At 36.8% G+C, this 16104-nt stretch overlaps 1 non-coding gene across 1 annotated transcript; it reads right to left on the bottom strand.

Moving 5' to 3' along the window:
- Nucleotides 1-1166: 1166 nt before the first annotated feature.
- Nucleotides 1167-1349, bottom strand: LOC120530419. The gene has a single exon (XR_005633961.1). It is a non-coding gene; the product is annotated as a U2 spliceosomal RNA (small nuclear RNA).
- Nucleotides 1350-16104: the final 14755 nt, after the last annotated feature.

Below are 16104 nucleotides of genomic sequence, written 5' to 3'. Positions count from 1 at the left end.
TTTGAGAAGCATTTTAGGTTTGATATCAGCTGTGTAAATTTTTAATTACTTCTTGTTAATAAATGTGCTAGCCACATTTTTAAGGTCACTATGCATCTAAACAGTGTCTAATAACTTGTATTTTTTTATTTTAACATACCTTAATTAAGTAATATATTGTGAGCATGTTTGCTGCCCTAGCTAAATATAACTACAAGTCTTTTCTATCTTTGGAAGAAAATATTATGACACAGTACTCTACCTTTGCTGCCATCCTAATGCAGACTACGGTTAATATCCTAGAAAGTTAACCATAAACAGTTGTTTTGTTCAGAATATAGAAAGAAAAGTCAAAATATAAGGATGTCCAAAAGTAGCATGAAATAATAAATAATCTTGATAACACTCGCATGGGCTTTGAAGCAGTTTTGAGTGGTTCACATTCTGGCACACTTCAAAACAACGGCAACTCAATCATGACATAGTTTTCTAACTTACCTCCATGATTCTTCTCTAAACACTCTTGCCTTTATTCTTTTCTTCCATCTGAGTCCTTGCCCTTTTTCCTGTGCTTCATTCAGGCTAAAATAAGTTCTGGCAAGGAGTGATCTTTAAACATCATAATGGAGTGGCTTCCTGATCAGTTATTTACATAGTCAGGCCAACAAAAGTCTAAGGCTATTAAGGAATACCTACTGTATTTCTGAGGTCCCATGCCTAGTTAAAGAGCCACACACCCACTGTAGCATGCATTTGTTCAGTGCTTAGGACCCACTTGTTCTTTTTTGCAGTCTTCAATGCTATTCCTGCCTATACTACTTTGAAACTGGACAATCACATATTCCTGCCCCATGTGGGGCCAACTTACAGAGACATGCTAGCTTAAAGAATTTAACAGGCTTTCCCCAAGTCACCTATGGCTTTTGTTTTACCCGTGGAGTGTCTCCTTCCTGGGCACTCTGCAGTTACAAAGGTTGTCCACTGCCTACCCTCTTTGGCCTACAGAAGAACATTATAAATAATAGTAATTCTTTGCGTTTATATAGCGCTTTTCTCACTACTCAAAGCGCTCAGCAATTGCAGGTTAAGGGCCTTGTGCTCAAGGGCTCAACAGAGCAGAGTCCCTATTGGCATTTACGGGATTCAAACCGGCAACCTTCCAATTGCCAGTGCAGATCCCTAGCCTCAGAGCCACCACTCCGCCTGGAAGTACTGCAATACCAGGTTGATGCAGGTAGTGGATGGAGCAGGCCCCTATTCCATCTCCCTGTTCCAAAAATCATATGGTCCCCAGATAGGGGACGTATCAGATATTAAACTGATAAGAACAGATACTACACTCGATCTTAGCCAAAAGGCAGAGAAGCGGCCTGTGAAATCATCAGTACAATATTCATAAATAGAACGACATCATAAAAAGTGCAATTCATATCTACAACAGAAGTCCATCTGGTGAAATCTGAAAAAACAGAACCAGCATTTTTAGAGAAAATGCCCTTACATGTTCAAATCATGCACAGAAATATTAATAAAACATTTGTGAATTTGTATGTTTGTGTTTAATTTGTTCTCCCAATACGTATTAATATTTTTTGTATTTTTGCATTCATGGGAGAGCTGGAAATAGATATATTTAAACAAGATTTCTAAAAAATATATTTAAATTTAATTAAACTGCAAAATGGAGAAGGTTTGTCATTTGCCAAGATATAAGTGCAAAAATATCCTTTTTGTGGTGTTATATTTCATCAAAAAATAAAAATAAAAAAATTAGGAAGAAGGTAAAACAGTTTAGCTCATCTAGCTTGTTTGGATAGCTCACAGTTAATGGTATGTTTGTTACTTTGTTTTATTCAGTTGGCTTCTAAACAATAGAAAGATTATCATCTTGATCTATGTGACAGGTCAGCTTACTTTAAATTTCAATTTCTCTCTGGGTAAAAAAGTATTTACTTGCTTTTGCCTTGAAATGTGTGCTCATTACTACGCTAACTTTGAATATAATGTTCTTTAACTCATATTGTGCACTTTGTGTGACATTTCATAGCCTATAGCCTTTTTAAATGCTTCTTCACATGGCCTACATAATTAAAATATGGAGTCAATATACACTTCTTCTTTGCTTCTTTTGGCTCCATTTCTTCCCAGTTGTACTAATAATGAGAGAAATGTGCTTGCTTCAGAAAATTTGGGTTTACTTGGAAGGTGAACTCTGCTTGAAGAATGTAAACATTAGAAACAGAAAATGAGTCTTATATGTAAAAATTACTTTACTTATATTGCCATTGTTAGTATAGTAATACTGATTTGAAACATGAAATCAATTAGGTATTTTTTAATCTGCTCAGTAATTATGCATATAACTGAATTGTTAAACAAAGAAAGAAGTGTTCAGAATAAATTGTTAGATGCCAGCTGAGAAATCAGTATTACATGAAAAAGACAGTTTGACTAATAAATCAATTGACCAAAATAGGAAACATACCCTACCTTTAATAGGACTCTTGTTGACATCTAGCTACCTGAGGAAGTCCTTTACTTTGAAGATCCTTTTGGATTTTATGAAGTGACTAAGCCAGCCCATGGTACGTATGCCACCACATGTTCATCCATGCAAACATGCCATAAATAATATAAGTTAGAATTAAAGAAAAAATTTCAATTTTTAAAACAGTTTTATTGGAAGAACATGTCCCAGCATTTAGGCTGTGCTGTTTAGACCAATGAAGATGATGCAGTATTTTAATACTTAAAATTTTATAAGGGACATTTCAGCAAAATACAGAAAGTAAAATAGTGTAAGAAAATCATATAGATCCTAACATGTCTCCATTTACAGATTCTGCAGACCATTGATACTAACAAAATATAACTCATCCTGAAGTGATTGATTTGAATTTCCTATTCCCTGTTTAGTTTTTGCTTAAGTATAAAGTACTATAAAATCATGTCAAACAATAAGAATGGATTATAAATATGTCAAATGATGCAATATTACAAGGCAAATAAATTAACAAAATTCGGAAATACAGGGTACAGCAAGCACATGTTTTAGCATGTGAAAATAGTGAAACAAATGAGTTGGTCAGTACTTTTAGCCAGTAGGTGACACAGACAGAATCATCATAGTGAAGTTCTAGACAATTTTCAAAGTGAGAAATGCAGGAAAAGTATTGTAGAAGGCAACAATGAACAAGTGGGTCCTCAGCATTGATTTGAATGCTTTGGCAGATGGAGCATCACAAATAGACTTATGAATAGAGTTCAAGAGAGAAGGAGCAACCAAGTTGAACAGGCACTTAACAAGGTTTGCAGAATTGGTCTTGGGAACAGAAAGACAGCCCGTGAATGGCAGCCACACTTCTCTAATTGGTTAATACTGACACAACACCATAGACACATATTCTAGCACTGTACAGTTTACTTCTTTGTAAATATGGGATACTGTAATTTTGAGGATAATTAGGCATGAAACGACAAGTGTGTTGTAGATGAATCTAGTGGGAAGTGTATTCACTGTATTTGGTTGGAGTCAAAGCTCTATTGTAGCATATTGGAATGTGTTGATGTTAAATGCAGGAAACGCACCGAAGTGGGAATTGAATCTCACCAAGACATAATGAAGATATGACAAAATTAACAACCAAAAAAAAAAACTTACACATTATTGGTATCTGAAACCAAAGACCCTTTAACAGTAATAATACAATCTTTTTAATCAGGACCATAACACCATATAGCATGAATGGTCAAACCTGGGTTATATGAATGTTAATTTAAGCTGAAATCAATGAACTTTACAATTTCACTGTAGCTGACCATGTATCAAAAAAAAAAAAAAAAAAATTAAGGTCAAAATTTTGAGTGAAATGATAAAAAAAAAAATATAAAAGTTTCAGAAGGAATTTTGTAGCAAACAGTTGTCCTGTTTGCTATCTCAGATAGGGAGAGGTCATCTCTGTCAATTTTTTAACCAGTCACGCCAAATGCATCAGAAATCGTGACCTCAGACATTATGGCCTTGGCAACAAGGAGCTGCTTACTATCAACTGGACTCAAAAAGTGTCCATGTCCTACATTAAAACAAGATGGTGTCAGAAACAGTGTAAAATAATTAATTTTAAATATGCAATGAAGCTGATCTCAAATACAAATGTGACATACTTGGAAAACCCTAAGGCACCAAACCACCATTAAAAAAATGACCAAATGTCAATTACTAATAATAACTTGGCTCACATGGAGGAAGTTTCTTTAGACACAAAACCTGTACAGTAATTATGCTCCTCTTTCTAATAAAACTGGATATTTGATAATAGTTTAACACACTACTGTACTTCATTTTCAGCAAAACAAACAGAAGGTACTGGGTACACATTACGATGAAATTCTATCAAAAGAGTATTGAAAACGTTGAGAGTTTGTTTTAAAATCCAACAAACATTTATTTGTGATTTGTTCTCCCAGGTTATTCAAGTTTTGGAGCCTAAATATCTGCTGTCATTGATTAATGAAAAAAGTCACACTGCTTTTGTAGAGCTATTGAAAACACTTACCTTGGTTAGTATAAGGATTGAAAAATGGATACTTGTAACTTGGGTTAAAGAGCTAATAGGTCATTTTAAAAGGCTGATTACACATTGAAATTAATGTTTATTCTTCAAATTAGAAGGAGAAAAAGAATTAAACTAAAGAAGGTGTTTGGTCCAAGAGAGCAGTCTTAGTTGTAACATTTCTTAGCACGAAGAAAGGCATCTGCATGGGACCACAAGGATATAGATTAAGAAAAACTGTTCTCAGCGAACTGCTATATACATTTTTTCTTTTTCTTTTATTATAATAGAACTTGGAACAAAACAACATACTCTTGGTTGGAAGAATACTAACTTTCATTGGAATTTCTTCACTTTAGGCATTTGAAGCCAGCATTCCAACCTGGGCAGCAACTGGTATTTTTGAACCCCAGAATCTGACCTGGGTAGGTGTTTCATTTTATTTACTAGTTTACAAAATTGAGTGATTAACACAAAGTGAAATAACCAAGTTTTGTGAAGGACACATTTTTTACTTCTCACTCTTGCACAAGCATTAAACGGCTTGTAATAAAGTGAAGCACTGCTAGTTGTTTAACAGAATGTACAATATATAGCTGCACCTCCACATTTGCAAATTTGATATTCACGATTTTGGTTATTTATGAGTTAGTCATGAACAAAAAATAGAAATATTTTTGGAGTGTGCCAAAAGAAACTCACAGACAATGCACAGGCCAAAAATATATTAACAATACTGCAAATGATTTGATCATTATTTAATATTTGTTAGTTTAAATGCATATCATATAATATATAAATATTAGTGTTATTTATTTTTTGTTAGTGTAAATGCATATTATATCTTTAATATCAAATGTAATTTTTTGGTAAAAACATAACAAAAAAAATATTTTGAAGCGATGCAGCAGAGGTGTTAAACACTGCAATTCTGTTTGCTCATCTGTCTATTGTTAGTGAGCAAATGAACCTCCTGTTTTCCTTCACTGAATTGACACTGCAAATACTATTCGTGGTCCGGATTTTAACAATGAGACTATCCATTGGCAGCTGCTCTTTACCACCTCTGGGATCTGCCTGGCCCTTTGTCTGAGCAGTTTTACCACCAGCCCTGATTTACTCGGCTCAACTGGATTCACTGGCAACTTTTTCTACCGCGCTGTTTTCCAGCTTCATAATCCCAAGGCTCTGTCATTGTCCACGCACCAGTACAACAAATTGAATAGTGTTAAAGCTTGATTTGTTTAAAACAGGCCCACCTACTTAATCATTCTGCATGTTTGTTTGTGTGTTAGGTGGGCCCAAGTATTATTCGCAAATTTTCGCATCCACTGGTGTCTTCTGCCCCTAATCCTGACAAATGTGAAGGGGTTACTGTGTATAGTAATTTTAAAATTGTGAACCATTCCAGAGTTTCTCAGATTGCAATTATCAGATGTTGATGGTCAGAGCATATTTGAACTATCATTCTTAAGGGAATATTTTACCCAAAAATTATATTATTTTAATATGGATTTTATAGTGATGACCAAGAAACATTTTTAATCCCATGTTTTTATGGAGAACAGACATAACAAAGTTTCTGATAGAACATGACCCAAAGGTGACCAATGTAGGACAACAGCAAACAATCACAAGACATCCTTGAAAAATCTCACATTGCTTGTGACGCATAATCCATACTTTAAGTCATCCAGTTGTATGCTCATAATGTGCAAAACAAATGCATTTATTGTAAAATATTGTTAAAATAATAATATGGAAAATGAAAGTAGTCTTTAAACAGGAAGCTCGTTCACACGGCATTGTGTTTTGGAATTCAAGACCGCTTCTTTCCTTATTCATTAGTCAAGAGTCCTGTCTTCATCTTACAAGCATGATCCCGTGTTAAGAGGCTACTTGCTTATAGAGTACTTTTGTTTTCATAAGTATCGCTAGAGACTACATGGGGCAAGTAAAATATAAAAAATATAATTTTTGGGTGGAGTACTCCTTTAAGTGAAATATTTTTATACATTATAACATTAAAAAGTACTTTAAATGAATTAAATTGAATGTTTTTGTGCTCTAATAATATTTTATAAATTCCGAATAATTTATAATACTGTACTTGTCCCCAGAAATGTTAAAATAATTGGATTAATTTATAGAGTTCAAAGAGTAACACAGGTATATTGACTTAATGGATATTATATGTTATTGTCATTTTTGCTATAAGGTTTTCTGCGTTCTCAGATATACTGTATGTAAAAGTAGTTATGTCAAGTAAAAGCTCAAACATTAAATGTCTGTAATTTACCCTGAAGAATATATGCATAATGTGCATAATATATACATAATCTGTCATAATTATGTGGAATCACTGAAGAATATTTATTATACTTTGTACATGTCTACATGTACATGTAATTAATACATTTCAAAAGCAATTTTGGTTTTGGACAGGTGTCGCCATTTTTGTTGTTCTTTTCCACTTGTGCTGGCATATTGTTGATGTTTGCTATACTTAGATGTTGACCATGTGACATAACCGCATCAGTATCAAACATGGCAGGACACTGGTGAATCTGATAGACTCGTGTTTCTGTTGTTCTTTTAAAAACATCAAACAGAAACCAGAGGATATCAGATTGTCTTCAGTTTGCTAGTCTCATTGCCCAAGTCATTGGCTTCCAAACAACTCTTGCAATTTCTTTGAGTAGTTTTTACTTTTAATTTCGTTTTTTGGTTAACAATTTGGATATGGTAGCATGATCTTTTGACTTCCTGTTTAGCTATTTTTAACCACTCTTTTTAACCAGATGCCTGTGTGTCTTTCATGTTCTGGTCCATCTGACTTTTGCCTGTTTAGTACAAGCCCTTTTTCTTCCTAAATGAAATATAAATAAACTTCAGGCTTTAAAATTAATGCTCATTAAATGTTTTCACTGCTGTTACAAAAAGTATTTTCTATAAAAAATTGTTTTATAATTATTTCACAATTAAACTAAATTGAAAAAAATCCTGTATTTGTAGCGTAAGCGTTCAACATGCATCCATATTTGGTATCTTGGATCATTCTACATCATTGACTGAAATGACTCTTAGAGCTGGGTAATGAAAGATGTGTTACAGTGCCAGGTGGAGTGTTAGCGTAAATCCAACTTGATATAGACATAAAGAAGTTTTCCCATATCTAAACATTGTGGTTATAAAGGAAGGCTTTTGACTTCTCTATGTTCTGGGCAAAACTGTATCCTGGACTGATTTTCACTTGGAGCTTTGTTTCTTGCAAATATTATTTCTCAGTGGTAACATGCAAACATTATCTAGAAGTGGAACAAATACTGAACCTTGAGAAACACAAGGGGAATGAAATAATAGATATTTTAATGCACTTTTTGTTAATTATCTTATTTCTGGATTAGTTCACAATAGTATAAGATGCAGTTTAGAATTTCTGTAGAAGTTTTTCAATGACAAATGTCCTGAGAGTGAGGTTCAGTATGGACAAACAAAAGATAAACTTATGATAGGAAAAGAAAAAATAACCTAAAAGGTGGTGAATATATGTTTGTTATTGGGCAAGATAATCTAAATGTTTGTATATATAACTGAATATTGCCCTTGTGTTTGAACAGTGCTAAAATATTGACTAGTTTTGGACAATCATGGGATTTTTCTACAATACTACATTTGTAATCTTCGATAATTAGAATGTCCCAGGTCTTTAACAATATCTTCTTCTTGTTCTTTTTCTTTTGGCTGCTCCTGTTAGGGGTCACCACAGTGGGCCATCTTTTTCCATATCTTCCTGTCCTCTGCATCTTGCTCTCATACCCAGCTCCTGCATGTCCTTTCACCACATCCATAAACCACCTGTTAGGCTTTCCTTTTAACTGGCAGCTCCATCCTGAACATTCTTCTTCTAATATACCCAGCATCACTCCTCTGCACATGTCCAAACCAACACAATCTTGGCTCTCTGACTTTGTCTCCCAACTGTCCAACATAAGCTGACCCTCTAATGTCCTCATTTCTAATTCTGTCCATCCTTGTCACACCCAGTACAAATCTTAACATCTTTAACTCTACCACCTCCAGCTCTGTCTCCTGTTTTTTGGTCAGTGCCACTATCTCCTACCCATATAACATAGTTGGTCTCACTACCATCTTGTAGACCTTCCCTTTCACTGTTGCTGATACCCATCTGTCACAAATCACACCTGACACTCTTCTCCACCCACTTCCCCCTGTTTACACTCTCTTCTTCACCTCTCTGCCACACTCCCCATTACTCTGTACTGTTGATCCCAAGTATTTAAACTCATCCACCTTTGCCAACTCTACTTCTTACATCCTCCCCATTCCTCTGACCGCCCTCTCATTCACACACATGTATTCTGTTCTGTTTTGTTTCTATTGACCTTTATTCCTCTCCCCTCTAGAGCATATCTCCACTTCTTCAGGGTTTCCTTGACCTGCTCCCTACTCTCACTACAGATCACAATGTCATCCACAAATATCATAGTTCATGGGGACTCTTGTCTAATTTCATCTGTCAACCTGTCCTTCACCATTGCAAATAAGAAAGGGCACAGAGCTGATCCCTGATGCAATCCCACCTCTGCCTTGAATGCATCCGTCACTCCTACCGCAGACCTTACCATTGTCACACTTCCCTCGTACATATCCTGTACCACTCTTACATACTTTACTGCCACTCCCGACTCATAAAATACGACATCTCCTCTCTAGGAACTCTGTCATATAATTTCTCTAAGTCCACAAACAAACAATGCAACTTCTTTTGTCCTTCTCTATACTTCTACATTAGCACATTCAGAGCAAACATCTGTAGTGCTCTTTCCCAGCATGAAACCATACTGCTGCTTGCTAATCATAACCTCCCTCCTTACCTTAGTTTCCATTGCTCTTTCCCATAACTTCATGCTATGGCTCATCAATTTTATCCCACTGTAGTTACTACTGCTCTGCACATCCCCCTTATTATAAAAAAAATTGTACTAGTACACTTCCTTTCCATGCGTTAGGCATCCTCTCACTTTCCAAGACTGCATTCTTCTTCTATAATCTTGTTAAAAACTCCACTGCCATCTCTCCCAAACACCTCCATGCTTCATCCTCATCATAGCTGTCCTTACTTCCTCCTTGCTAATCTGTTGCAAATCATGATTCACTATCTCATAAGTTCTTATTCTTTTAATGTCGTATTTTTATGAAGGGGGGCTTGGGGTTGGTTTTATTGTGGGATTTGTTTTAGTGCTTTTATTTATTTTAGTGCGGTGTAGTTGTAGAGTGGCTGAACTGTGGACCTGGGCTCCAGTTGCACAGGGTTGGCTTATGGGGGGTGGAATGTGGTATAGTGGGTTCACAGCTCCCGTCAAAGGGCTGCTTTTGAAATAAATAATCACCGCGCTCACAGCTTGGTGAGTGGGCGTGGTGGTTGTGTGTCTGAAGCAGTTCTCGGGGTGATTCACGATGTGGCCGTTTTTGACCTAAGTTCACAGGTGAGAAACCGTCCACATCTGTGATTGATCCTGGGGCTGCTGATTTGCCCCAGCTGCCATGCCCTCTAGTTAAATAGAAGCACGAGTCGGCTAAGGAGGAAAAGAAAAAGAAAGAACGGATGGGAGGTTGCAGGAGGAAAAGCAGGCAGCAGTAGGGAGAGAGAGAAAGTCGGTGCGGGAGAATGAGCGAGCGAGTGCAGACTCGTGGCAGCTGATAAGGGAGCTTGGGTGTTAGGCCGACACCCAAGGAGTAGCAGTAGTGGTTGCTCCAGCAGAGTTTATTTTGAAGGGCGGGAGTGACCGGAAGGCGGATGACTCTCCGCATAATGCCGTGGAAGGCAGCAGGAGTTGGGACCTGGGACGTGGTGTCCCAAGCATGAGAGTCCTGGTTGTTAGGGAATCCCAAGTTGCTGTTCGGTGGTGCCTACCGGAGCCAGGGATCGGAAAGATGACCGACCAGTTTGCGAGTAGAGAGAAGGCCAGCTGCAGGTATAGCGACTCCCCTACTGAGAAGCTCAGATGGGGGAAGCAGGGGAGCTGCAGGTAAAAAGGCACTGGGCTTGTTGTTGTTTTTAAAAGAATGCTTCCTGCTGTATTTTAACCTAATTGTTTTTAAGAAGACTTTTTCTATTGATTTTAACCTCCACGATTGCACAACTGTTTTATGGATTATTTATTGACTTTATTGAAGGCACTGCACTTTAATTTGAACACCTTGTTTTGTTGATTGTTTAAATAAAAGCACTTGACACTTTTGCACCATCCCCTTGCTATGTTGTTGCCTCACTGGTAAGGTCATCGGTGATATTAAAGACGGTGACGGGTTCAAGGGCTCCCAGAGGCAAGATGGGAGCATGGAACCAACCTGCATCGTCACAAAAACATCCAAGCTTTCTCTCTCATTCTCTTCCTTCATCAGCCTCTCAAAGTACTCTTTACATCTACTCAACACACTCTCCTTGCTTGTGAGTATGTTTCCATATTTATCCTTTATGACCCTAACCTGCTGCACATGTTTCCCAGCTTGGTTTATCTGTTTAGCCAGTCTGTACAGATTCTTTTCTCCCTCCTAAGTGTCCAACCTTTCATATAACTGATCACCTTACTCACCTTACACCTTATCTCCTTGTACTCATGTCTGCTTTCTGCAAACTCTTCCTTTATATACTCCTCTGTTCTTCCTCATTCCACCACCAGGTTTCCTTGTCCTCCTTCCTCTGTCCAGATGTCACACCAAACACCTTCTAGCTGTCTCCCTTGCCTCTTCTGCTGTAGTTCCCCAGCTATCTGGTAGTTCTTTACTGCCATCCATTGTCTGTCTTACCTTCATCCCTGAAATCCACCTGACAGTCTTCCTTTTTCAACTTCCACTATTTGATCCTTAGCTCTGCCCTCACTCTCCTCCTCTTCTTGATATCCAGCGTCATCCTTCAAGCTGCCATCCTATGCTGACTAACAACACTTTTCCCTGCCACCGCTTTGCAGTGTCCAATCTCCTTCAGAATGACCCTCTTACACAGGATATAATCTGCCTGTGTGAATCTTCCTCCACTCTCGTACATCACCCTGTGTTCCTCCCTCTTCTTAAAATATGTATTTACCACAGCCAGGTCCATCCTTTTTGCAAAATTCACTAACCTCTGACCTTCTTCATTCCACTCCTTGACACCATACCCACCCATCACCTCCTCACCCCATCTGTTCCCTTCATCAATATGTCCATTGAAATCTGCTCCAATCACCACTCTCCGTCTCCATCACTTCATCCAACTCACTGCAGAAATTTTCTTTCTCATCCATTGCACACCCAACTTGCAGGGCATATGCACTAACAACATTCATGATCACACCTTCAGTTTCCAGCTTCGTAAACATCACTCTGTCCGACACTCTTTTTACCTCCAAAACACTCTTGATATACTGTTCCTTCAGTATAACCCCTACCCCATTTCTCCTTCCATCCACACCATTGTAGAACAATTTGAACCCGCCTCCGATACAATTGGCCTTACTCTCTTTCCATCCTGTCTCTTGCACGTACAATATATCAACTTTCCTTCTCTCCATTATATCAGTTAATTCTCTCCTCTTACCAGTCATAGTGCCAGCATTCAAAGTTTCTGTGCTCACTTCCACTCTCTTTACCTTCCTCTTCTCCCCCTGTCTCTGGACACACCTTCCCCCTCTTCTTCTTCTTCAGCCAACATTAGCCCAATTTCCGCCAGCACCCTGTTGGTTAACAGTACTGGTGGCAGCCATTCTTAAACCAGGCCTCGACTAATCCAGTATGAAAATCTGTATTGCTGTCCGCGTATTGATCTGGCAAAATTTTACACTAGATGCCCTTCCTGACATAATCCTCCCCATTTATCTGGGCTTGGGACCTGCATGAAGAAACACACTGGTTTGTGCATCCCCTGTGGCTAGTTCAGGTCTTGAATAATATTATTAACAAAATACCTCTTTCTGCTGATGATATGGTGCGCTATAGCTATGCCACTCATATTAAATCTACTAAGAAGAATTTATAACATGTTCGAATTCAGAATCAATTTGGATGAAAGCATGCTTTGTACAGTGAATTCTCTTGTGCACTATTCAAACCTGTATCACTTTTCGCTGATTGTATCAGAACAGTTCAAATAACTGTGAATTGCTATTACAAGGAAACATAAAGATCTCCTTAAACACAATTTCTATAATGCAATGGAAAATGATATTAACAAGCTATTAATAGGTGGTCCTCCCTCTAACTTACTTTAGTCAGAAAGATACATATTGCCTAAATGAATATCCTCCCAAAGATCCTTTCTGTAGAAGAAAAGTGAATTTGTACTACATTTCTGTGGTAGCTATTGATAGTGTATAATGAACACCACGACTGCTCAGAAGGTGCCTTGCACCAAAAGTCCTTGAATCAAAATTCTTTGATTGACTAATCATAGTATTTGGTCTGATGTGTTACATTCTTGAACACACATACAGAAACTTTCAATTTTCAACTGATCACTTGGTAGTTAGTGGTTGTAGATAACTAGGCCTTAAGCTGAACTGACATAGAAATCCCAAACAAGTAATGAAGGTGACCTGGAGAAGCAGAAGCCCTAGGGTCAACATAGTTCAACTTTCACTTCCAGAAATACTTATCCAACAGGTTGAAAATATGTACTCAAGACTTTTGCATAGACTGTGGCCAAAAGGTAGCTGACAACTATTGAGGCAGCAAAATTAGATTTTTTTTTTTAATACAATCAGTATAATGCTCAATATGCTCTCTTACAGATATTCTGTGGAAACCATTTCATAAAATGTCCATTGGTCTTAAAATTTACATTAAATATTTTTCTTATTCCAATTATTCTGTGGGAGGCACATGTTGCAATGTATCCTTCTGCTAGGATAGTCACTACCCACTGTGATCCTGAATTGGATTAAGTAGGGTTGAGAATCTTATGAAATGTTATTTATCTTATGCATTTTCCTCAGTGATCAACTTTAGTGTTAGTGTTAATCTCAACAGTAACCAGAATGTTTAGTCACATACAGTATCTCAGCTGCAATGAATACTTAATTTCACCACTTAGAAAACATCCTTATCTGTTCACATCACATGTTGATATCCTTTGTCATGCCTTCATCGCCTCTCACCTGGGTTATTGCAATTCTCTCTTCAACAGCCTTCTTTCACAAAGTATCAACAGAGTACAAGTTCAAAATGCAGACACGAGAGTCTTCAATCTGAGAAAATGTAGGGATCACATTACAAGCCAGGTAACTTTAATGTATTGGCTTCCTTTCAGATAAAGAATGATGCAAAAAATCTTTTTTAACTAACAAAGTAGTTGTCACCAACAAACAAGATTAACAGTTTATGCTGCTTATGCCATACTGCACAGCAAAGATTGGCATATGGCGACAATAAAATGGACATCGGATTTTGTTGCATATTTCTAGATTTCACATTTTTGACTGTATACCCAAACTAGCATACTTCTAATTTTCTTTTTAAAAAATGTAACATTCTTTTCTAATTTTAACCTTTGCCATTTTTTTGCAGATGCACACTGAAATATGTCTTCACTAGTACGATGATTGTTTATCAAGCCACTTTTTAAAATTTCTTTCAAGAATAATTTAAACATGATGATTTGCCAGAATAAGCTCAAACCAAAATATCCAACTTGAATGTAATGACAAAAGCTTAAGTTTTAAAACAAAATTAAAAAGTATACAAAAATCTAACCAGCAGGATCAATATGCTTTCTACAGACTATTATTCATCAAATCACTACAACTTTAAGAAAGACTTTGATTTAGTTAGTCATAAGCATTATATGCCTGTGATATTATGGAGATAAGCACAAAAATGGCTTTGGGACTCCATCTGGAACATATGTTACCTGTTCCACCATAGTGGGTTACAGTTGAAGTAGAGAGGCACCAATACTGATTGCTTTAATGTTAGGAGTATCAAAAATGTAATAAGTGAGTTAAGTTCATAAGTAGCTGAGCGTAATTATAATATTATAGCAAAAACACAAACCTGACTAATTAAGAGAGCTGGGGATGAGTATAATATACAGTAGATGGTTACATATTTTTTGTGAAGGATACACAACAAAAAAGTGGGTAACTAACACCCACTAACCCTAACCCTAACTCTAACCCTAAAACCTCAACAAGAGGGTAACAGTGTCTAGATTTAGTGTTTTGTAATAACAGCTATAGAATTCTGGGCGTAGAGGTGATCGAACCATTAAAGTCAAGTGACCATAATATAATACATTTCAGTATTTTGTCAGATGCAAAAACTATAACTGTTAAGTTTAAGTTTAGTAGAACAATATTTCAGTAGATGCAGTAAAGTCTAAAAAACACAAAACGGGGTTAGACCTCTAACTTTACAAAAAGGTGAGAAACAATGGAACAAGTTTAAAATAGCTTATATATATGTATTGCAAGACAAGTTCATCTGGCAATTTTGAAGCAGTCATAAATTAAAGAAAAGTCTGCAGTGGGTATACAAAGAGATAAGAAGCTGCTGCAAAAGAAAAACAGCCATATAAGATTAAAAACCTTAGTACTAACCATGTTACCATTGAAAAGGATGTTAGGGAAGCCAAAAGGAAGTTAAGAAGAAAATACTGCAGAACAGGAAAACAATGACCCTAGTAATGCAATGATCAATGGGGAAGTGAAGTGTATCAGAAACACCAATAGAGAATTAAAATATGCAGAGTGTAAAATAGAGAATGCTCTAAACTTGTTTTTTTCAGACATTTTCACATGTGAAGAAATGGATAACTTCCAATCAGTAACTGGGACTACTAACAAAGTAATTAGTGATTATTAAAATGGCAATTGTAAAGGGAGAAGTGGTGCTTGGATTAGAAAGTATGAATTCGAACAAAACACCCGACCAAATAACATTTATCCAAGAGTGCTTAGGGAGATTAGGGAGTCATACAGAACCCTTTGATACATATTTTTGAAAGTCACTGGGGAAATTCCTGAAGACTGTTAAACAGAAAATATTACCATGTTATATAAAAAGAGCAACTGGGCTGACCCCAGAAACTGTGGACATGCAAGCTTATCAAACATCAAGAAATTCAAATTAATGGAAGGCACAATTAAAGAAAAGATTGAGCATCACATTACAAAAACAGCAGCATCAGTGAACTTTCAACATGGGTTCAGAGGGGAAAAGTCTTGTTTTACTAATATGTTAGAATTCTATGAGGAAGTAACAAAAGCATATGATGTTACTTGTCTCAGTTTTCATATGGCATTTGTCATACATGTGAGGTTTGACATCAAATGAAAAGAAGTGGGAACTAAGAGCATAGTGTGTAGATGGGTGCAATATTGGCCAAAATGTTGGCAGCAAAGTGTTATGGTGTGAGGAGCATTATCAGAATTAGGTGATGTTAAAAGTGGTGTCCACTCAATGTTCAGTGCTAGTGCTGCTGCTGTTATTTAATATATATGTAAATGACCCAGAAGGAATATTAACAACAGACTAGTTATGTTTGTAAATGATACCAAACTAGGTGGAATGG

The sequence above is a fragment of the Polypterus senegalus genome, chromosome 5 (assembly GCF_016835505.1).
Source record: "Polypterus senegalus isolate Bchr_013 chromosome 5, ASM1683550v1, whole genome shotgun sequence".
Classification (NCBI taxonomy): Eukaryota; Metazoa; Chordata; class Cladistia; order Polypteriformes; family Polypteridae; genus Polypterus; species Polypterus senegalus.
This window is presented reverse-complemented; position numbering and strand designations above follow the sequence as displayed.